The sequence below is a fragment of the Scyliorhinus torazame genome, chromosome 1, assembly GCF_047496885.1.
Source record: "Scyliorhinus torazame isolate Kashiwa2021f chromosome 1, sScyTor2.1, whole genome shotgun sequence".
NCBI lineage: Eukaryota > Metazoa > Chordata > Chondrichthyes > Carcharhiniformes > Scyliorhinidae > Scyliorhinus > Scyliorhinus torazame.
In genome coordinates this window covers 265,452,586-265,477,475 of record NC_092707.1, presented here as the reverse complement: position 1 = coordinate 265,477,475, position 24,890 = coordinate 265,452,586, and the positions used below count along the sequence as shown (strand labels likewise).

Genomic DNA, 24,890 nt, shown 5'->3' with positions numbered 1-24,890 from the left:
GACCATCACCGGCTGGCCGTGCAAGACACAAGACAGCATGTATGGATAGACAGGCGGACGGGGGTGAAGCGTTATGTGATGAGGGGATGCGGTGAGGGGGTAGGTGGGGGAATGGGGTGAGGGGGTGGGGTGAGAGGGTGGGTGAGGGAGTGGGATGAGGGGGTGGGATGAGGGGATGGAGTGAGGGGTAGGGTAAGGGGGGTGGGGTCAATGACACAACCCGCTTAACAGGGGGTTGGCACACATGTATTGTGAGGGGCCGCAACCAGGCAGGGAGGTCTCACTTGGTGGCGCACCTCCGGTCTCGCCATTGGCATCCTCCCTCTCCTCGGGTCCGCCAACGACGTCCCGTGCCCTCTGCTCAGGCACGGTGAGGGGATGCAATTCTGGCGCTCCCCGTGCGGTTATTCGCGGACTTCCCCTTGGGGGCAGGGTGGTGGGGGGGGACCCTAGTAGCAATAGTGTTAGACGGCCTGACGCATGCAACCCAGCGGCTGGGTCTATGATGGCATCTGTGCACAGGGCACCCGGCCATTGCTGCGTGCATGGGTGGGTGCAGCCATGTGGGTCAGGGCGGGTGGTGGCACCGTCCCTCTGGGGGGAGGGGGGTCACATGTGCGGGGGGGGGTAGGGGGGTTGGTGCCAGGGGCAGAGTGCTGGGTACTCACCCTGGCTGCCCTGAGTAGGTCGTGCAGCTTCTTCCTGCACTGGTCACCTGTCCTGGCTACCGGCCCGACTGCGCTGATGGCCTCCGCCACCTCCGCCCACGCACCCCGAACGGTGGCGCCTGGTGTCCTTCGGCCGGGCCCGGCGTCCAGGAGGGTGTTCAGTTCGCCGTCTCTGAATCTTAGTGCTGCTCGTCTGATGGCCATCTTGCCTGCAACGGCTATAGAACATAGAACAATACAGCGCAGTACAGGCCCTTCGGCCCACGATGTTGCACCGAAACAAAAGCCATCTAACCTACACTATGCCATTATCATCCATATGTTTATCCAATAAACTTTTAAATGCCCTCAATGTTGGCGAGTTCACTACTGTAGCAGGTAGGGCATTCCACGGCCTCACTACTCTTTGCGTAAAGAACCTATCTCTGACCTCTGTCCTATATCTATTACCCCTCAGTTTAAAGTTATGTCCCCTCGTGCCAGCCATTTCCATCCGCGGGAGAAGGCTCTCACTGTCCACCCTATCCAGCCCCCTAATCATTTTGTATGCCTCTATTAAGTCTCCTCTTAACCTTCTTCTCTCCAACGAAAACAACCTCGAGTCCATCAGCCTTTCCACATAAGATTTTCCCTCCATACCAGGCAACATCCTGGTAAATCTCCTCTGCACCCGCTCCAAAGCCTCCACGTCCTTCCTATAATGCGGTGACCAGAACTGTACGCAATACTCCAAATGCGGCCGTACCAGAGTTCTGTACAGCTGCAACATGACCTCCTGACTCCGGAACTCAATCCCTCTACCAATAAAGGCCAACACTCCATAGGCCTTCTTCACCACCCTATCAACCTGGATGGCAACTTTCAGGGATCTATGTACATGGACACCTAGATCCCTCTGCTCATCCACACTTTCAAGAACTTTTCCATTAGCCAAATATTCCACATTCCTGTTATTCCTTCCAAAGTGAATCATCTCACACTTCTCTACATTAAACTCCATTTGCAACCTCTAAGCCCAGCTCTGCAGCTTATCTATATCCCTCTGTAACCTGCTACTTCCTTCCACACTATCGACAACCCCACCGACTTTAGTATCGTCTGCAAATTTACTCACCCACCCTTCTGCGCCTTCCTCTAGGTCATTGATAAAAATGACAAACAGCAACGGCCCCAGAACAGATCCTTGTGGTACTCCACTTGTGACTGAACTCCATTCTGAACATTTCCCATCACCACCACCCTCCTGTCTTCTTTCAGCTCGCCAATTTCTGATTCACATCTCTAAATCACCCTCAATCCCCAGCCTCCGTATTTTCTGCAATAGCCTACCGTGGGGAACCTTATCAAACGCTTTGCTGAAATCCATATACACCACATCAACTGCTCTACCCTCGTCTACCTGTTCAGTCACCTTCTCAAAGAACTCGATAAGGTTTGTGAGGCATGACCTACCCTTCACAAAGCCATGCTGACTATCCCTGATCATATTATTCCTATCTAGATGATTATAAATCTTGTCTCTTATAATCCACTCCAAGACTTTACCCACTACAGACGTGAGGCTCACCGGTCTATAGTTGCCGGGGTTGTCTCTGCTCCCCTTTTTGAACAAAGGGACCACATTTGCTATCCTCCAGTCCTCTGGCACTATTCCTGTAGCCAATGATGACATAAAAATCAAAGCCAATGGTCCAGCAATCTCTTCCCTGGCCTCCCAGAGAATCCTAGGATAAATCCCATCAGGTTCCGGGGACTTATCTATTTTCAGCCTGTCCAGAATTGCCAACACCTCTTCCCTACGTACCTCAATGCCATCTAATCTATTTACCTGGAGCTCAGCATTCTCCTCCACAACGTTATCTTTTTCCTGAGTGAATACTGACGAAAAATATTCATTTAGTATCTCGCCTATCTCTTCAGACTCTACACACAACTTCCCATCCTTGTCCTTGACTGGTCCTACTCTTTCCCTAGTCATTCGCTTATTCCTGACATACCTATAGAAAGCTTTTGGGTTTTCCTTGATCCTTCCTGCCAAATGCTTCTCATGTCCCCTCCTTGCTCGTCTTAGCTCTCTCTTTAGATCCTTCCTCGCTACCTTGTAACTATCCATCGCCCCAACTGAAACTTCACACCTCATCTTCACATAGGCCTCCTTCTTCCTCTTAACAAGAGATTCCACTTCTTTGGTAAACCATGGTTCCCTCGTTCAGCACCTTCCTCCCTGCCTGACCGGTACATACTTATCAAGAACACGCAGTAGCTGATCCTTGAACAAGCTCCACTTATCCAGTGTGTCCAACACTTGCAGCCTACTTCTCCACCTTATCCCCCCCAAGTCACGTCTAATGGCATCATAATTTCCCTTCCCCCAGCTATAACTCTTGCCCTGCGGTGTATACTTATCCCTTTCCATCCTTAACGTAAACGTCACCGAATTGTGGTCACTGTCCCCAAAGTGCTCACCTACCTCCAAATCCAACACCTGGCCTGGTTCATTACCCAAAACCAAATCCAATGTGGCCTCGCCTCTTGTTGGCCTGTCAACAAACTGTGTCAGGAAACCCTCCTGCACACACTGTACAAAAAACGACCCATCTAATGTACTCGAACTATATCTTTTCCAGTCAATATTTGGAAAGTTAAAGTCTCCCATAATAACTACCCTGTTACTTTCGCTCTTATCCAGGATCATCCTCGCCATCCTTTCCTCTACATCCCTAGAACTATTTGGAGGCCTATAGAAGACTCCCAACAGTGTGACCTCTCCTTTCATGTTTCTAACCTCAGCCCATACTACCTCGGAAGATGAGTCCCCATCTAGCATCCTCTCCGCCACCGTAATACTGCTCTTGACTAGCAGCGCCACACCTCCCCCTCTTTTGCCTCCTTCTCTGAGCTTACTAAAACACCTAAACCCCGGAACCTGCAACATCCATTCCTGTCCCTGCTCTATCCATGTCTCCGAAATGGCCACAACATCGAAGTCCCAGGTACCAACCCATGCTGCCAGTTCCCCTACCTTATTTCGTATACTCCTGGCATTGAAGTAGACACACTTCAAACCACCTACCTGAACACTGGCCCCCTCCTGCGACGTCAAATCTGAGCTCCTGACCTCTATACTCTCATTCTCCCTTACCCTAAAACTACAATCCAGGTTCCCATGCCCCTGCTGCATGTGTTGGGGGAGAATAGTTTTCAGCTGCAGCGGCATCGTGTCAATGACGCAACCCGCTTATCAGCGGCCGCTCCCTTGGACGCTTCACCCTGCACCCGTGCTGGCCCCTTATGGGCCACTGAATCGATGCACCTGGGAGCCTGATGACGCCGGCGTGAAACGCAACGGTTTTTACGACGGCATCAACACTTTGCCCCATTATTGGAGAATCCCGCCTCTGATCTCCTTCCATCAAGATCAACGGAGAAGGACTCCTATACGTGAAACATTTCCCCAACCTGGGGACGTGCCTTTCATCTCAGGCTGACATCGCTGTGAACATACAACATGGTATCCAACCCGCAAGTGGCAGCTTCGAATGCCTCAGGATGAAAATCTTCAATGACCATGACATCTGTCCTAATACTCAGACCCTCGTGTACAAGGTAGTCATCCTCCCAACTCTTCTAATGGCTCAGAAATCGGGCCTACATACAGACGCCACCCCAAAGCCGTGGAGAGGTACCATCAATGCTGTCTAAGACGGATTCTCCGCATCAGCTGGGAGGGCAGGCGTACTAACCTCAGCGTCATTGAAGAAGCCAAGAGCGAGGTCAGCACGGTGGCGCAGTGGTTACCACCGCTGTCTCATGCCGCCGAGGACCCAGGTTCGATCCGGGCTCTGGGTCACTGTCTGAGTAGAGTTTTCACATTCTCCCTGTGTTTTGCCTGCCGCCGCAACCCAAAGATGTGCAGGGTAGGTGGATTGGCCACGCTAAATTGCCCCTTAATTGGAAAAATGAATTGGGTACTCTAAATTTATTGAAAAAAAAGAAGCAGCCAAGAGCGCAAGCATCAAGGCGATAATCATCCAAAACCAACTCCACTGGGCCGGCCACATTCTTAGGATGACGGGGTCTCAACTGCCAAACAAAGTCTTCTTCGCCCAGCTCAAGGAAGGCACCCGAACCAGAGAGGGACAAAGACACCCTGAAGCCATACCTCAAAAAATGCAGGTAGATGTCAATGCCTGGGAGACCATTGCTCAGAAGAAACTTACTTGGAGGAACCTCCTGATTGATGGGACACATTTCTTTGAGAACACCCAACGGCAAGAATAGGCCCGGAAAAGGAGCCTGAGAAAGGAATGCCAGCGATCTTGAGTACAAGGACCAATCCCGCTTCCTCGAAATATCTGCCGAATGTGCTGTCGAAGGTGCGGCTTTAGAATCCGGCTCATCAGCCACTCAAGTACTCACAGAACCCATGACCACTGACATGGAGTTTCTTTGGTTGATAATCATACTCGTTGACAAGTGATTGCTGATGAAGATAATCATAGAATATCCACCTTCAGGCTATTTGGGAGTAAGTTACAGCAACAGCTGTTACTCAATGAAGTTGAGCTATTATATAAGTGGTTGCTAACCAGTTGTGCCGTTGCAACAATCTGCAGATGGAGGCTTGGCCAAACTTGGAGTACTGCATAGTAATAAAAGCAAAATACTGCGGATGCTAGAAATCTGAAATAAAAACAGAAATGCTGGAAAAACTCAGCAGGTCGGGCAGCATCTGTGGAGAGAGAAACAGAGTTAACATTTCGAGTCTGGATGACTGCGCTTTCAGAGCTGGAGGACTGCGTTCACTTTTAGGCACTGCACCTTAATAAATGTATATTGGCCTTAGCATAGATTTATTGAAATTATACCAGAATTAGAAAGTTCAATTATACAGATTGGTAACATAAACTTGGTTTTAATTCCTTTGATGTGGAGATGCCGGCGTTGGACTGGGTGGGCACAGTAAGAAGTCTTACAACACCAGGTTAAAGTCCAACAGGTTTGTTTCAAATCACTAGCTTTCGGAGCACTGCTTCTTCCTCAGGTGAATGGACCTCTGGAATCTACCTCTTCATTCACCTGAGGAAGGAGCAGTGCTCCGAAAGCTAGTGATTTGAAACAAACCTGTTGGACTTTAACATTCTCCCCATGACGACGTGGGTTTCCTCCGGGTGCTCCGGTTCCCTCCCACAGTCCAAAGATGTGCAGGTTGGGTGAGGTTGTAGGGATCGGTTGGGGGAGTGGGTTGGGTGGGGTGCCCTTTCAAAGGGTCGGTGTGGATTCGATGGGCCGAATGGCCTCCTTCTCCACTCTATGGATTCTCCAAAAAATGCTTTAGGCTCTGTGCCAATTCCCGTTTTGATGATCAAGGTGGATAGATTTTTGTTCGGGAATGGTGTCAAAGGATATGGAGCAAATGTGAGAAAATGGAGTTGGGGTGCAGATCACCCCGATCTACCCAAACGTCAGAGCAGGGTGGAACATAGAACATAGAACATAGAAAATACAGCACAGAACAGGCCCTTCGGCCCACGATGTTGTGCCGAACCTTTGTCCTAGATTAATCATAGATTATCATTGAATTTACAGTGCAGAAGGAGGCCATTCGGCCCCCTGAGTCTGCACCAGCTCCTGGAAAGAGCACCCTACCCAAACTCAACACCTCCACCCAACACCAAGGGCAATTTGGACATTAAGGGCAATTTATCATTGGCCAATTCACCTAACCCGCACATCTTTGGACTGTGGGAGGAAACCGGAGCACCCGGAGGAAACCCACGCAGACACGGGGAGGACGTGCAGACTCCGCACAGACAATGACCCAAGCCGGAATCGAACCTGGGACCATGGATCTGTGAAGCAATTGTGCTATCGACAATGCTACCGTGCTGCCCTTAAGAAGACTTAAGAAGGTGGAGGGACTGAATGGGCTATTATTTCTAACATTCCTGGAGCAGGTGTAGTATTGCTGGCAATATGAGCAGCGGGTGGCCCAAGAACATGTCAACAATCATTGTTTCAGCGTTCATTCATCTCTGTCACAAAACGCGCTGCCTACGGTCATTGCCTAATTATAAAGTAAGCTGTGTTGACAATCACAGATAAAAATGGCAATATTCAAAAGATGTAAGCCTGAGTTACAATAATAATAATCTTTATTGTCACAAGTAGGCTTACATTAACACTGCAATAAAGTTACTGTGAAAAATCCCTAGTCGCCACACTCCGGCGCCTGTTCGGGTACATGGAGGGAGAATTCAGAATGCCCAAATTACCTAACAGCATGTCTTTCGAGACTTGTGGGAGAAAACCGGAGCACCCGGAGGAAGCCCACGCAGACAGGGAGGAAACGTGCAGACTCCGCACAGATAGTGACCCAAGCCGGGAGTCGAACCTGGCACCCTGGCGCTGTGAAGCAACAGTGCTAACCACTGTGCTGCCGTGCTTCCTCAAAGCCAGTTGCTGCATTATTCTGACAGACAGTTACAAAGCCCTTCAGCAGCAGAGGGAGTTGCAGTGAATTTCCTGGGTAAGTCAATTTGCACGTGAAGTTACTGTGAAAAGCCCCTCGTCGCCACATTCCGGCGACTGTTCGGGGAGGCTGGTACGGGAATTGAAGCGTGCTGCTGGCCTGCCTTGGTCTGCTTTCAAAGCCAGCCGACTTGTGACAATAAACAATTATTCTTAATTATTATTATTAATATTATTGCAGAGATTAAGTTGCCCTGGGGTGAATAAATCAACAGGAGGCTGCCAGGAGCACGGTGTGATTCACATGGTTAAAAAATAGCTTTTCAAAGAGGCTCAATATTCTGTGAGATTTCCTACTACCGCCAGGATTGGCACCGGATCTCACACCAGAACCAACAATCTGGTGAGATTCCATCCTAGGTTTCCTATTGACAACAGGGAGGTAGGCAATGGTGAGAATTTTTGCTTCCTTCATTTGCCACCAAAAGTGGCATACTTAAATTGTTGTTCAACAAAAATACATTTAAACTTTAAACAGTTCCATGTGAAATGTTTTTCTATTTGACTTTATTATGATCCTGCAAGGGAGTCTTAAAACAAAATAATGAGTGCGATTCAACAGAAGTGTATCAGAGTCCTTTGTCAAGCGCTCGCAGCACCGAGACAGACCCCGCTATCTCACAGGACTCTGTTTGATTTTGGGGTCTCAGAGGGGAAGGCCCCGCTCGCCAGTGCAGGAAGAGATCGGGTCATCAGTTTTAAACGGTGCCCCAATCTTGAGACCCCTCCAACATGACACACAGACACCCCCAATGCCCCAACTCATATATAAGGGTGTCATCGAGCCCCCCACACCCCACCTAATAAGGTCTCGGTACCCACCGGCCCAATCCCCAGCATGGGCAAAATGCCACCAAGGAATCTTGGCACTGCCAGCCTGGTACTGAGGCAGCGCACCTGCCAGCCTCGCAGTGCCAACTAGGAACTCTGGCATTGCCAGGATGCCACCCAGTGGCACTGCCAGGGTGCTCAGGTGGCACTGCCATGGGTCCAGGCTCGCAGTGCCAAGGAGCTCAGGTGCCACATTTTGTGTCTTTGTTAAACTGACTACGTGAAGTGAAATTTACCATTTTTAGACGGTAAATTTCACTTCAAGTAGTCAGTGTAACAAAGACACGTCTAACACAACCAAAATATCCACACACTCCCACAAAATGTGGCACCAGTTGCAGTCTCACAGTCTTTCTCATTCTAATTGATTCACTCAGTGGCCGCAATTTTCCCATAATTTGTCAGTGTCAGGCTGTAACTGAAAACTGATGTGCAGCTCTGCTTTAGGCCATCGCTCTGGCAGTGTGGGACCTGACAGAGCCAGCAAGGCAGATATCAGGGTGCCATCTTTAAAGGGTGCCCCAATCAGCACGGATGTTTACGTCGTCCCCCACAATGGACACAGAGGACTCCCCCTCCCTTCCCCCCACAAGCATCAGGGTGACTACCCCCACCACAAAGGTATCTGGGGCTCATTTCCCCACCCCCCACTACCTCAGCAGTCTTGTGGGAACTCTCCCCCTCACAGGCAGGTTCCCCCACTTCATTGGCAAGCCCTGCCCCCTTCACTGGCAAGTCACCCCCACCGTCTTTGCTGGCAAGTCACCCCCTCACTGGCAAGTCCCCTCCTTCAAAGGCATTGGCTCTTTACTCTCCCCCCACCATGTGTAATGGAAACCCCCTTCTCCCCCATTGGGCTCACTCATGGCACTGCCAGCTGTGCGGGGCAGTGTCAATCTGTGCAACTGGAAATGCCAGGAGGTAGTCATATCCCTCTACCCGCAGGAGCTTACTTGGGCATGTCCGGCTGGATCCTTTTGATTGAATCCCGTTATTCTGAATCTGGAGTAATTGTAAATCTTGCCGATGTGACATCACGTCAGTGAGGTTTGATTATTTAGTGAGGGAAGATCATGTGGCAGGGAGGCACTGTAGTAATATTAAAATTAATTAAAATCCATGGCACTGCTGCCTCACAGAGCCAGAGAACCGGGTTCGACTCCTACCTTGGGTAACTATCTGTGTGAGTTTGCAATTTCTCCCAGTGTCTGCTTGGGTTTCCTCTGGGTGCTCCGGTTTCCTCCCACAGCCCAAAGGTGTGCAGGTTAGGTAGATTGGACATGCTAAATTGCCCTTAGGGTGAGGTTGCAGTATGGGATGGTCTTTCAGGGGGTCGGTGCAGTCTCAATGGGTCGAGTGGCCTCTTTCTATACCGTAGGGATTCTATGAATCCAGCTGTGAAATGAGGTTCCTGTCCTTTGTGGTTGAAATAACGTGCGTCACCGATGAGAGGTGGGGAAGATCAGGAAACATGATCCCACCAGTGAGAATCTCATATCCCGACTCTCACAACATTTTGAGCCCGCATCACTGTTCAGGCTCATGGTGAATGAAGGTACAAAATCTCCATCCTTGAGTTGCGTTCACCAGCCGGCATATTCCATCCCATCCGAGGTCCTTAGATACACTTAGCACTGATAGTGTGCACAACTACCAACTCACTCTAACTCGGGTCATGACAGGCTTGCTGGCATAACGTTCCAGATTTCCTTTACAGCTGACTAACCAATAGGACTCTGGTTCACAGTTTGACCACCTTTGAGAAAACATCCAGCTCTTTCGCATCTCTAAGCCATTTAGACAGATTTCCAGGCTTTAGACCTTTTTAGCCAGCCCACACATTGCCTCCAAGAACCCTTGTTCCCTTTACAGCTAAGTAGAAAAGCTGATCTCCTCCAGAGAGTGATTTGCTTCTTAGAACCATAGAATTCCTACAATGCAGAAGGAGACTATTCAGACTGCTGACTCTGCACCGGCCCTCTGAAAGAGCACCCAAACCCACTCCACTGCCCTATCCCCAATACCCGACCTAACCTACACATCTTTGGACATGAAGGGGCAATTTAGCATGGCTAATCCAAGTAATCTACACATCTTTGGTCTGTGGAAGGAAACCAGAGCACCCAGAGAAATCTACGCAGACATGGGCAGCAAGTGCAAACTCCACACAGGCAGTCTCCCAAGGCCAGAATTGAACCCAGGTCCCTGACACTGTGAGGCAGCAGTGCTAACCACTGTGCCACCGTGCCACCCGCTCACAAGAAGTATCTGTGTTCTTCCTGTCTCTGTCTGCTTTCTATTTGTGTCTGCATCTATGCCTTCATCCTCCAGTTCCTCTGCTAGTAGCTCTCCATTGTGTCTGCAGTTCTTCTTTTGTCTGCCAGGAACACAGCTTCTTTCTTAAATTCCTTTTGTTAGGGTTGGTTACAGGTCACATGGATGAGTATTTCTTATTATGCAAGAAATTATTCAAATCCATCACTTTCCAATTGATGCAGACCCTTTAAAGTCCCCTTCACAGATTCTTAAAAACAATTACAGATTCCATAGGCCTTTTGAGGAAATTACACATTTTCCTTACTGCTTCCGGGTCAAAGGTCATCACAATGTAACATCCCATCGCACCATATCAGAAAGGCTATATCTAAAACAGATTGCAAGACAGGCTCTGACTGCCGTAGCATAATAAATGCATCTGCATTAATGGCAATGACTTAAATGAAGTAACGGTTTGACCGTGACCAATTATTAGCACTCTCAGCTCTGAGTCAGAAAGTTTTTCTAATCAAGCCCACTTCAGAACTTGAGCACATGATACTAATAATAATCTTTAATGTCACAAGTCGGCTCACATTAATACTGCAATGAAGTTACTGAGAAAATCCCCTAGTCGCCACATCCCAGCACCTGTTTGGGTACACAGAGGGAGAATTCAGAATGTCTAAATTACCTAACACCCCAGGTCTTTCGGGACTTGTGGGAGGAAACCGGAGCATCCGGAGGAAACCCACACAGACATGGGGAGGACGTGCAGATTTGCACAGACAGTGACCTAAGCGGGAATTGAATCTGGGACCCTGGCACTGTGAAGCAACAGTGCTAACCATTGTGCTACCATGCTGCCCGTCTGTGCCCAGAGTTGAGTAATTATTGCCCCATTGATTCAGAGAAAAAGTTAAATCATGGCCTTATTTTGCTCTTTCAGGAGTATACAAAATATTTCAACAAGAGCAACTGGTGTTCTCTTTAATATTTATCAATCAAGCGAATCACCAATAAACCGATTATCTCGTCGTGAACCTTATTTTGTGGGATCGTCCTTTTTTTTATTCGTTCTTAGAATGTGGGCATCGCTGGCTGGATGAATAATTGTTGCCGATCCCTAATTGCCCTTGAACTGAGTGGTTGGCTTGGCCATTCCGGAGGGGGGCAGCTGAGAGTCAACCACATCGATGTGTGGGTCTGGAATCATATGTAGGCCAGACAGGGTAAGGACGGCAGATTCCCTTCCCTGAAGGTCATTAGTGAACCAGATGGGTTTTTTATGGCAATGGTTGCATGATTGTCATCAGACTTTTAATTCCAGATTTTCATTGAATTCAAATTTGACCATCTGCCATGGTGACATTCGAACCCGGGTCCCCAGAGCATTACCCCGGGTCTCTGGATTATTAGTCCAGTGACAATACCACTATGCCACTGCACAAATAAACTGTCATGTTTCCCTGCAGTGCAAGAGGGACAGCATTTCAAAATTATTTAATTGGCTGTAAAGTGCTGAATAAAAGCAAATTCTTTCTTTCAAGGCCACAGAGACCCATTTCCCTTTTATAGATCAGGGCTCAAACTGCAACATATTTCAGCTGAGGTGTGACCAACTGAGGTAGCCTGTGCATTCTATCTCCGCTGTCTTATCCAAGTGAAATCAGATGGCGACTTTATTTCAGATTATTTTGATTAGGAGGATATTTTTACCACTTTTGCGTGATTGAACTTGAAAACATGTGAAGATACATTGACATCTGTTGCAAACATTGAGTTAGCCCTTTTTATCCCCTGGGGGCCATCTGCTTATCCAATATGTTCCAGAACATTAGACTTATTACTCAAGGGGCAAGTACTCTAATGGTGTTAAAGTCGATTTCTGCCCATGACTTCCATGTTCTTGTCAAATGCTTGGCGTTTCTGCCAAAGTGCTCTTGTTTTTTTGTTGGGTGATTATGATCTTCTTGCTTACATCACTCAATCAGTCCAGAATCATGCAGAGTCACATTTTGTACTATCCTTGTGCCATTGATCTATTGCTTTTTAATCTGCAACACTTTAGTCACTCCTCTCAACTTTAGTTGTCTGAACTTTCCTTGGAAGTGAACGTCATTTTATTGTATTTCAATGCAGTAGGCTTGTGTTCACTCTCTTACCAGGACAGCATTAATCCTCTCTATTATTTCAGTCCATCGTTGCATTTCAGTCATCACGCTATAACCGAGTGACAAGATCGGATAAGTCTCTGCTGTGATTTTGTCAAATTCTTTCCTCTGTCAGTGGCTCGTGGGTTTAAGTCCCTTGCGAGACACGAACACTCCCTGGTGCTGAGTGAATATTGGAATATCAGAGGAGCTGTATTTCTAGTGAGATGTTAAAACGAGGCTCCATCTTCCCTACCAGGTAGATTCTAGGGCACTATTAAGAACAAAACAGACATGTTCTCCCCCGGTGTCCTGGCCAATATTTATCCCCTATGAACATCATTAAAATAGATGCATTGGTCATTCATTATCCTGCCTCATCTCACCTTGCTGTTTGCAAATTGCCTGCCACGTTTCCATAGATTGAAACAGTGACTATTCTTCAAAAGTACTTCATTGATTATAAAATGCTTTGGCATCCTTAAGCTGTGAAACTTCTTCCCTTTCATACTGACAAATCAATAACCATTTGGAGCAGAAAGGACTAAACAATCCAATCAAAAATGTTTAAAAGATTGACATTAATTCACTGAGCAAATCAAAGGTATCTTGCATTCTCATGATTTGAATTGAACAATCTCACCCCTGATAATTCTTTGGTTGGTACAGAATCTAATACAAAATGCAACTGGTGGCCCCGCTCATGTTCCTACCTTACTGAAACCTTTGATGCCAATTGTTGAGGCAGCAATTTCTCAAATACTGAGCATCATTTGTATATTTGAGCTGTGACAGTCTGCCTCATTTTGCCACCTTCAGGGTAGGTCTGCCAGCCCAGGCTTTCCATATCTTCGCAACAAGAACCTAGAACAGCCTATTCACTGCGATAACAAGTGACAGAAGAGATTAATGAAGTCCTCAGGCAGCTTTGGGTTTCCATGACCAGCAGGCTTCCATTTCCCTCCTTCATGACCTCATCCTCTGAAGATGCTGACTCCCGCTGCGGTACATCTCCAACAATGCTCACAACCCCCCCGTACTTTTCTTGAAAGGATTTTGTTCTTATAAGCCTGGGTACTGTAGCAATTTGCCAGGTATTGAAAACGAAGAGGTGAATTTATATAGCACCTTTTCGGATGCCCCAACGTGCTTTACAGCCAATTAAGTACGCTTGAATTAGAGTCACTTTTATAATGGCTAACATTACAGTCAAACCCATTCTTGCCCTCTTCCCAGTGAGCACACACACGCACAATTTACTTCAGACTCTGATTATTGTAATCCTGTGATGGGACTCTGGCTGATTATTCCCCTACCCAGCTCAGAAATGCTGAGGCCAATTGCATCACCCAAAACCTTGCCAAGTTGAGTTTCGATAACTAATAACATGCTGAGAACTTGGGAACCTCTGTTCTGAATGATTCTGTGACTCATATCGTACAGTTATAAGATGGTAAAGCAAGTAGGCTTCCAATAGAGTTCAGTTCCAAGATGGATCTGAGATTAATTATCCTATTCCATCAAGCAATAGCAGATGTCCTTGTTTCACTCCACTGTCAGATTTCCAGTTACCCACATTTTGTACTTATGATAATAATGGTGAATGGTAACTTTTCATGTGGTGTAGGATAATCTTCCTCAAGGCTTCCTGGACTGTACTGGTGTAACCTCAGTGGAACTTTAATGGAAACACTGTTTTCATGAATGGACGAGGTTGCTGTTCAAGTTGTGACAGTACAGTGGGAGAATGTCCCAGGGAAATGTACCTCCTTCATTTTTGCGACAGAGCAACAGTCCGCTTCAACTTCCTCCCATTACTCAAGCATGTCAATAATGCAGCAAATTTGATAGATTTATGCACAATTGCTGTCACCAACATTCCCCTCACTGATCCACCATTCTATTTCACTTTGGGCTGAATCTTCGGAGAAGCGGCAATCCCTGTCGGATCGCCATCCCCACTCCTATTTATTTACTTTGCACTGGAGCACCACATTTCTCACCCCAACTCTCAAACACCAAAGAAATGTGGAGCCTATTGATCCTGGAGTTCGTGCCTCGTAGTGTCAAAGCATCAGGAGAACCCAAGCCATTTCCCCATTTTATGGAAGGGTTAGTGTATAAGTTAAGCGGGTGGAGGGGTAGGGTGGTTCAGAGGGTAGTTGGATGGGTCAAGGTGTTGGGAGGGTAGTCGGGGGAGATCGGAGTAGTCAGATGTTGTCATGCTCCTGGGGAGTCATCGGGGGTTTGGGGGATAATCGGAGGTTAGGGGAGTATTTGAAATGTTGGGGGTTAGTCAGAGGTTTTGGAAGATAGTTGGGGGGTGGGGGTAGTTGAGGGATGGGGGTTTTGTTTGGGGGTTGGGTCAGAGGTTTTGGAGTGTAGTTGGGACATTGTGAGTGGTCAGGAGGTTAGGAAGGAAATCGCGGGACTCGGGATAGTCGAGAGTGGTCAGCTAATTGGGGTGTAGAAGACCATAAGACATAGGAGCAGAATTAGGCCACTGGGTCCATTGAGTCTGCTCCGCCATTCAATCATGGCTGATATTTTCTCATCCCCATTCCCCTGCCTTCTCCCCATAACCCCTGATCTCCTTATTAATCAAGAACCTATCTATCGCTGTCTTAAAGACACTCAGTGATTTGGCCTCCACTACCTTCTGCGGCAAAGAGTTCCACAGATTCACCACCCTCTGGCTGAAGAAATTCCTCCTCTTCTCTGTTTTAAAGGACCATCCCTTTAGCCTGAGATGGTGTCCTCTCTTCTAGTTTTTCCTTCAAGTGGAAACATCCTCTCCACGTCCACTCTATCCAGGCCTCGCAGTATGCTGTAAGTTTCAATAAGATCTCCCCTCGTCCTTCTAAACTCCAATGAGTACAGACCCAGAGTCCTCAACCGTTCCTCACACGACAAGTTCTTCATTCCAGGGATCATTCTTGTGAACTTCCTCTGGACCCTTTCCAAAGCCAGTACATCCTTCCTTAGATACGGGGCCCAAAAGTGCTCACATACTCCAAATGGGTTCTGACCAGAGCCTTATACAGCCTCAGAAGTACATCACTTGTCTTGTATTCTAGCCCTCTTGACATGAATGATAACATTGCATTTGCCTTCTTAACTGCCGACTGAACCTGCACGTTAATCTTAAGAGAATGGTGAACAAGGACTCCCAAGTCCCTTTGTGCTTCTGATTTCCTAAGCATTTCCCCATTTAGAAAATAGTCTATGCCTAAATTCTCCTTCCAAAGTGCATAACCTCACACTTTTCTACATTGTATTTCATTTGCCACTTCACTGCCCACTCTCCTAGCTTGTCCAAATCCTTCTGCAGCCCCCTTGCTTCCTCAATACTACATGTCCCTCTACAGATCTTTGTATCATTTGCAAACTTAGCAACAGTGCCTTCAGTTCCTTCATCCAGATCATTAATGTATATTGTGAAAAATTGTGGTCCCAGCACAGACCCATGGGGCACACCACTAGTCACCGGCTGCCATCCTGAAAAAGACCCCTTTATCCCCACTCTCTGCCTCCTGCCAGTCAGCCAACCCTCTATCCATGCCAGGATCTTACCCTTAACACCGTGGACTCTTAATTTCTTTAACATTCCCCTATGCGGCACCTTGTCAAAGGCCTTCTGGAAATCTAAATAAATTACATCCACTGGTTCTCCTTTGTCTAACTCCCTTGTTACCTCCTCATAGAACTCTAACAGATTTGTCAGCATGACCCCCTTTCGACAAGGCCATGCTGACTCAGTCCTATTTTACCATGCACTTCCAAGTGCTTTGCGATCTCATCTTTAATAACAGACTCTAAAATCTTACCAATGACCGAAGTCAGGCTAACCGGCCTATAATTTCCCATCTTCTGCCTCCCTCCCTTCTTAAACAGTAGTGTTACATTAGCCACTTTCCAATCCTCTGGGACCCTCCCTGTCTCCAGTGATTCCTGAAAGATTACCACTAATGCCTCCACAATCTTCTCAGCTCTTTTAGGACCCTGGAGTGTAGTCCATCCAATCCAGGTGACTTATCCACCTTCAGACGTTTCAGAAGAGGTAGACAAGTGGTTAGGAGGGGTGTCTTCACGGGTCCAGAGGGGTGTTGAAAGGATAAGTAGAACAGTTACCCAGGTGTTAGCACTGGTCTTAATTCTTCCATCTTTTCCTGAGTAACTATTCTGGTAAATGTATTGGAACTATCCAAAGACAGACCTTCCTGTTGAAACTTCCTGGGCAATTGCCATGGAGTCCTTGGAGTTTTGACAGGCTCCCCAGTGCATCTTCCAGGATACCTCTGGGGTACAACCATCCGGAACACAAGGAGACCTTTGTCCATCTTCTGCAGACTGATAAACTCCATATTAAGGAGAGGGTCGCAATTCTAGCGCAATTTGCCAGGCGGGAAATTGATGGTACTGATACATTTACACCTCACATCCCTCCGTGTTTCTTTGTATCGAGACCCAGATGTTTAACATGCTGTATTTATGTTTCAATGCTGAGGTTTGGCCCGTTGTTATATATGGGTGTACATACCCAATTCACTGTTGGTCACATTCTGTGAGGATCAGTTTGATGATTATCTGACAGCATTTAATTTCCTTTCTGCTGATTTTATTATCAGCATATGTACAGCATCTGCTTTCCAGTTCAAGTCACTTACCCTTTAGATCAGGGTTTTTCAAACTCAGGGTCGCGACCTACAGGCGGGTCATGGGTAGGTGTCAGGAGGTTCACGGAGCGACAGTTGTGGTGTTCCCGATCGCGAGAAGACCCAATGGCCGCAACAGGCTTTTAAGAAAGCCAGCCGTGGGCAGTTCCCAATTGGTTGCGGCGTTTGAGGGGATAGGGCGGCATGAGGCTGGGCTGTGTGCTGGTCACTACGCGCACAGGGCTGTTCGGGACAGGAGATGACAGGCATCCACTTGTGTGCGTGATGCTAATGGTGGTGGCCCCAGCTTGGAGCTCCGCTCTGGTGCTTGTCCTCTGTGCTCTGTGCGCTGCTCGGCTTATCCCCTGTCACCGACCGGCCGTATGCGACCTGCGGCTCCGTGGTCAAGCTGGTCAACGGCCGGCACAATGTCCGCTTGCATTCCCACAACGTGAACTACTGGTCGAGAAGCAGTCTGTTACTGGGGTGGATGCAGCTACTAGACAGTGAGAGGGAAGCCGGGCCAGGTTTGTCATTGTGATATTGTCTGTGTTTGACAAGTTACTTCATCTCATCTAAAGTCATAGTTTGTCCAGTAAAAGCAAGATTGTACATTTTTCTATAATTGTTTAAATTTCAAAAGAAATGGGAATATATTTGAAACAACGTTTGTGTGTTTTTGTAAGGATGCACATATTCAACTGAAATTCTTTTAATTTTCATTTACAAAATCATAAACTTGGAAAAATCAGGTATTGGAAATAAAGTTTCAAATTTTAAAAAAAGGCCGGCCTTTAAATATGAACAGTCGAGTCGTTCTACCAGAGGCAGCGGCAGAGAGAAAGTCACACGCCCAGCACGTACACTGACACGTACACGCCACGCGCCCTATACATCCGCGTTTTGGGCAAAAAATCATGGAGGAGAGATTCCTCCATTTTGTAGCTGCCAGCAAGCAAGCACAGGACAGTGTGAAGAACTGAAGTTGGATCGGTTTGTAAAAAGGAAGAAGGGACCAGAGACGCAAACAGGCCGGGATCTCACAATTGAATCTGCTGGAGAGAGCTTCACAGGAGAGTCCATGCAGGGCAAAGCAGTGCTGGTGTGAGCTGTATGCAGAGCTTCAGTGAGCAAACAATTAAGAAGAAACTGAAATCGGGAACAAAAGAGTAAAAAGATGATTTCTTGAGATATGGCTTTAATTGCGGCCATGTAAATCAGGATGTAAAGCACATAGGCGGGATTCTCCGACCCTCCCGCCGGGCCAGAGAATGGCAGGGGGGCGGAGTGAATCCCGCCCCGACGCCAGCTGCCAGATTCTCCAGCGCAGGTTTTTCGCACCTTCCGGGCGGCCCGACGCTGGAGTGATTCACGCTATTCCTCGGCGCCGGTACGGCCCGCCCCGCCGGTTAGGAGAGAATACCGTCCCATGTGTGTTATATGCAGGGAAGTACTGGCAAATGAAAGTTTAAAACCCTCAAATCTTCAAAGGCATTTAAAGACTAAGCATGGCGAGTTTGAGGAAAAAACTTTTTCATAGGATGCAGCAAGAAATCATCAGCTGAAGTCCTTCACAGAAATGTAACATTGAATGACAAAGCAAGTGAGGTAGTGAGGACCAAGAAGGCCTACCTGCCACATTAAAGGTAAGCAATAATGGTGTGTCATGAAGGTTGGCGGCATGGGTCGCTCAGGTCGGCCGGCATGGGTCGCAAACATTGGCCAGCATGTGTCCCGAAGGTCCGCCGGTTGGTAAAAGTGGGTCCCTAGGGAAACAGTTTGAAAAATACTGCTTTCGATAATGTAGTTAATGGAAGTGTATTTTTAAAATGTTGTCTTGCCTCTTTTGCCAATTCTGCAATGCAGTTTTCATTTATATTCTCCTAACATTTCAGCCATCCTGTTCTCTTTATTTTTAACAGCTTGTGAGCTTACCTTAACATAAAAGACATCACTGAATATCCCCACTTTTTACTCAAGTCAAATTTACACTAAATCCCCCTCAGCTTGGCAATACTTGAAAAAATGAAATGAAAATTGTTTATTGTCACAAGTAGGCTTCAAATTAAGTTACTGTGAAAAGCCCCTAGTCGCCACATTCCGGCGCCTGTTTGGGGAGGCTGGTACGGCAATTGAACCATGCTGCTGGCCTGCCTTTGTCTGCTTTAAAAGCTAGCGATTTAGCCCTGTGCTATACCAGCCCCCTTACTTCTCCATGTAAGCTGTCCTTCAACTGTTCTTACACATTTCAGTAGAGACTTTGTCCCCTCATAGACTACTGCTGATTATAAGGGAATGTATTCCATGTAATATGAAGAAGTGGCGTAGGCATTAATTATGTGAGAGAGGATGAAATTGACCCTGGCAGAAAATGAATGCGAGTGAATCGTCCCCTTTTCACATGTCCGTCCGATTTCCTTTCATTGATGCGGGCTGTCAATTCACTTTCACCCATCAGTCACTACTGTCCCCGACCAATTTCTCCCTTATTAATCCGAATATCATTCGACATATGCTTTTTACTTCTCGTCTGAAAACATTTCACTTGATGCATCAAAGCAACTTAGCAATTTTAATGCAAATCGAAGTAGTGGGGCTAATTCTAACTCATCTCACCTCTCAGGAAATTGGTGGGATTGGGTGCAATGCTGGTTTCATCCAATCTTTGTTGAACCACTGGTTCCTGCCCGGTGAGTTGAGGTTCATTTAGCTATGATTCAGTGACCTGCAAAAAATGTGTCAGTCCTCATGAACCAGTGAGGGCCTCAGGTTGAGCAGTATGATAAGCAGACAAATAGCAAAGTGGGCAAAACACCCAGTTACAGGGAGAGCCCATAATTCCAGCTACAGAAATTAATTGAAGCCATCTGCTGGCAAGGCAAATATCCACAGGGTAGCCAGACTGAAAACTGGTCGGGGCGTCATGGTGGCACCGTGGTTAGCACTGCTGCCTCAAAGCACCAGAGACCCGGTTAATTCCGGCCTTGGGTGACTATGTGGAGTTCGCACATTCTCCCCGTGTTTGCATGGGTTTCCTCCGGGTGCTCTGGTTTCCTCCCTCAGTCCAAAGATGTGCAGGTTAGGTGAATTGGCCATGCTAAATTGCCCCTTAGTGTCCAGGGATGTGCAGGTTAGGTGGAGTTACGGGGTCGTGGGGATAGGGAAGGGGAGTGGACCTAGCTAGTGTGCTCTTTCATAGAATTTACAGTGCAGAAGGAGGCCATTCGGCCCATTGAGTCTGCACTGGCTCTTGGAAAGAGCACCCTACCCAAGGTCAACACCTCCACCCTATCCCCATAACCCAGTAACCCCACCCAACACTAAGGGCAAATTTGGACACTAAGGGCAATTTATCATGGCCAATCCACCTAGCCTGCACATCTTTGGACTGTAGGAGGAAACCGGAGCACCCGGAGGAAACCCACGCACACACGAGGAGGATGTGCAGGCTCCGCACAGACAGTGACCCAAGCCGGAAGCAAACCTGGGACCCTGGAGCAGTGAAGCAATTCTGCTATCCACAATGCTACCGTGCTGCCCTTTCAGAGGATTGGTGCCGACTTGATTGTCCGATTGGCCTCCTTCTGCACTGTGGAGGTTCTATGGCTTCCATGACTTGGTATAGATTCCATAGGACTGCTTCCTCTTAATGGACAAATAAATTATGCCGAACAGTATTGTTAAATTCAGATATTATGGACTAGGGGTCTGTGTGAAATTCTGACAAAATTGAGGTGACAACCGCAGCTTTTCAGTGGTTAATGAGATGGGTAAAATGATGTGTGCGTAATTGTACGTCATTCTGCTCGTGCACAGTTCTAAGGGTGTGCTGTTGATTGTCCACCATTGTCAATGCTCTGAGCTCTATCCAGTAGTGCAAGTGAGGAGGATTGCAGAGCCCCAGCAGCAGAGTTCCATTGCGAAGCCGATTCAAGTCAAAGAGGCTGTAAATGTAAATGTGGCATTAATCAACATATTGGAAACTGTTCTGAGGTTAACAGGGTCAGACCTGGGTCTTAAATCTCTTCGTATTCAAAGATGCTATTGCAGTGAAATATTATCAGAGAAAGAAGGAGCGTGGAAAAGGTTTGTTTTTAATATTATATAAAGGAGATCAGAGGAGTGGATCTGAAGAAGTTCTTTATGCAATTTCCATTCCAATTTTCTAAGGCAGACTTTTGTCTGTTTCCAAAGCTAGTAATTGCCGGGATTGGTCACTAGCCTGAAACCAGGTGCTTATAGCTTTATGGGCAACATTCCACATCAACCATGGCTGACCAGGAGTCTCTCCTGCTCTTACCACTAGCCATTGGCATGTTTGGAAGGGATTTGCAGGTTGGCACTCAACCTGTTTGGCCGTGTTATGAACACACCTTCCTTGGTCATCAAGTCCTGGTGTGGGACTCGGACCTGGAGCTTCTGACACAGAGGTAGGGATGCTACCCATTGCGCCACAAGACCTCCTTGGTTAAACAAAACATGGTTACGAATGAAGAAACCATGGGACCCAACTTGGATTACCCCTAAAAATATGCAGGAGACTCCAATGCATGATTCTCTTGTGCCCATTCAACCTAATGCAGGCAGTATGCCAACTTTGTGCTGCCAGGTCAATTGAATATGATTGCTATGAGTAACCAGTGCTAACCAATGCTGTTCATTGGTTGCACTCATCAGCAGGGGGGCACAAAATTGGAACATGCTGGCACCACTTAAAGCTAGCCTGCATCTCTGAAAGACCTGCACTGTGACTGGAGCAAGAGCTGGGAGTCATAGTGAAGGAGAATTTGAGTAGGGAATGAATTTAGCAGCAGTATGTCCAGCTTCCAATGGCAAAGCAATAAATGGGGGTTGCTCAAGAGACTGCAATCAGAGGAGTGCAGGTGGATTGTGGCTGTGAATCTGGAGGAGATCAAAGAGATAAGGTGAGGCAGAAAGTTTACTCAACTAATGCGAGGACTAAGCAGGTTGTTTTATGAGGAAAGGTTGGAGCGATTAGGTTTGTAACCACTAGAGTTTAGAAAAGTAAGAGGACCCTTGATCGAAACCTTTTAGATCCCAAGGGGAACTGGCAGGGTGGATATGGAGAGGATGTTTCCTCTTGTCAGAGAATCTAGAACCAGGGGTCACTGTTTAAAAATAAGGGACCACTCCTTTAAGATGGAGATGAGGAGAAATATTTTTTCTCAGAGGGTCGTGGGTTTCTGGAACTCTTTTCGTCAAAAGGCAGTGGAAGTAGAGTCTTGGAATATTTTTAAGGCAGAGTTAGATAGATTCTTGTATAACAAGGGGATGTTATCGGCGGGAGGCAGGTATGTGAAGTTGAAGTTATATTCAGATCAGCCATGATCTTATTGAATGGGCGAACAGGTTCATAGGGCCGAGTGGTCTCCTCCTGCTGCTAATTCGTAAGGCCATGGGGGATTGGAAAACAAAGTAAAGGGCTTCCTCATCCCACCAAAATTCCTGCTGAAAGGCAATGGACATTTGGCTGCCTATCCAGATTATCCATTTCACCTATAACGATTCACGCCACGGGCAGGACTGGAAAATCCCAGCCAAGAATTTTAAAATGAAGGCAATGCTTACCTGGGAACCAGCGTACGTCAATAAGCACAGGGATGTGGCTAAAGGGGATTTGGAGCCACTTAGAATAACAGAAAGCAGCATTTTGGGTGAGCCCAAGTTTGCGGTCAATGGAACATGGGAGTGCATTGAAATATATCAAGTCGACAAGTTATAGCGGCGTGGATTAAAGTTTCAGCAGTGGAGAAGCTGAGGCAGGGTAACATTATGGAAGAGGACTTCCGGTGGTGTGGGCGAGCAGGGCGGCCGCAACACCAAGAGCTCCCGCCGGTGGCCGCGATTTGCGGCGATTTGGAAATCCCCGAGTCTTCACACACCCCCCCGACTATCGTCGGCCTTTGGGGCCGCCACGAGCACCCAGCGGGGCCGGTTTAAAAACCGGCAAAGAACCCCGCGTGGGTGTCGGGCGGCGGGGGGCTGAGGCGCCGGGCCCGGCGCGGCAGGTCAGAATAGCGGGGGCGGAGCTACGAGGAGGCCGAGGCGGCAGGCCCGAGGCCAGGGCACCATTAGGGAGGGTGCTCCAGTTCGGATGGCTCCCACCTAGGAAGAAGAAAGAAGGTTGAAGCCTGGTCCCAGGTGAATGCAGAGGAGAAAGAAAGAAGATTTAAGGAAGTTTGGTGAAAGTTTTTTTTTCTCTTCCCCCTTTTTTTTTTCAAAAAAGAAGAATGTCAGATTGATGAAGGGCAGGAGGGTGAAGGGGGAGAGAGGAGAAAAGAAAGAAGATAAAAAACAATAAGCTGCTAAAGGATGCGAAGAGCAGCGTCGAAGAAAGGAGGAAACGCGGATTCGCCGCCGAAGGAGAAGACGAGCAAAAGTGTTTTTTTTTAAATATATATTTATTAAAGTTTTTTAACACAATTTTTCTCCCTTACAAACAATAACCCCCCCCCCACCCCCCGTAACAAAAAAAAACAACAACAAAAAAAAACGAGAAATCGCGCAGAGCAAGATATATACATGGCAAAATGATATATTTACACAGCTTTGTACACTGGCCCTCACCCGTACGTGCCAGTTTCCCCAACCCTTCTCTTGCTCATCCACCATCCCAGGCAGTTCCCCCTCTCCCGCCCCCCTCCCAGGACGTCCCCTCCCCCCGTGCTGCTGCTGCTGACCGACCTTCCTCTAACGCTCCGCGAGATAGTCTAGGAACGGTTGCCACCGCCTGTAGAACCCCTGCGCAGACCCTCTCAAGGCGAACTTAATCCTCTCCAACTTTATGAACCCAGCCATATCATTTATCCAGGCCTCCAGGCTGGGGGGCTTCGCCTCCTTCCACATTAGCAAGATCCTTCGCCGGGCTACTAGGGACGCAAAGGCCAGAATGCCGGCCTCTTTCGCCTCCTGCACTCCCGGTTCGTCCACTACTCCAAATATTGCTAGCCCCCAGCTTGGCTTGACCCGGACTTTCACCACCTGAGATATTGCTCCCGCCACTCCTCTCCAGAACCCCTCCAGTGCCGGGCATGACCAAAACATGTGGACATGGTTCGCCGGGCTCCCTGAGCACCTTCCACATCTGTCCTCTACCCCAAAGAACCTACTCAACCTCGCCCCCATCAAGTGCGCTCTGTGTACCACCTTAAATTGTATCAGGCTGAGCCTGGCACACGAGGAGGAAGAATTAACCCTACCTCGGGCATCAGCCCACAGACCTTCCACGATCTCCTCCCCCAGCTCATCCTCCCATTTACCCTTCAACTCTTCTACCAGCGCTTCCCTCTCTTCTTTCAACTCCTGGTGTATTTCCGACACCTTGCCCTCCCCGACCCATACACCCGAGATCACCCTATCTTGAACTTCTTGTGCCAGGAGCAACGGGAATTCCCTCACCTGTCGCCTCACAAAAGCCCTCACCTGCATATATCTAAAGGCATTTCCCGGGGGTAACTCAAACTTCTCCTCCAGTGCCCCTAGGCTCGCAAACGTCCCGTCGATGAACAGGTCCCCCATTCTTCCAATCCCCCCGATGCCAGCTCTGGAACCCCCCGTCCATCTTCCACGGGACAAACCGGTGGTTACCCCTGATCGGGGACCACACCGATGCTCCCATTGCACCCCGATGCCGTCTCCACTGGCCCCAGATCCTTAGCGTTGCCGCCACCACCGGGCTCGTGGTATACTTTGTCGGCGAGAGCTGCAGCGGTGCCGTCACCAACGCCCCCAGGCTCGTTCCTTTACAGGACGCCATCTCCATCCTCTTCCATGCC

General features: G+C 47.9%; 1 long non-coding RNA gene across 3 annotated transcripts in view; it reads right to left on the bottom strand.

The window, feature by feature from the left end:
• The window catches only part of LOC140421246 (uncharacterized), a 115,261-nt gene extending 92,415 nt beyond the window's left edge, over positions 1-22,846 (bottom strand). For all 3 annotated transcript variants that reach the window (XR_011946701.1, XR_011946703.1, XR_011946702.1), the window contains exons 1-2: positions 22,684-22,846; positions 18,727-18,860 (exon numbers count right to left, since the gene is read on the bottom strand). This is a non-coding gene — a long non-coding RNA (uncharacterized lncRNA). The remainder of the gene's footprint in view (positions 1-18,726; positions 18,861-22,683) is intronic.
• Positions 22,847-24,890: the final 2,044 nt, after the last annotated feature.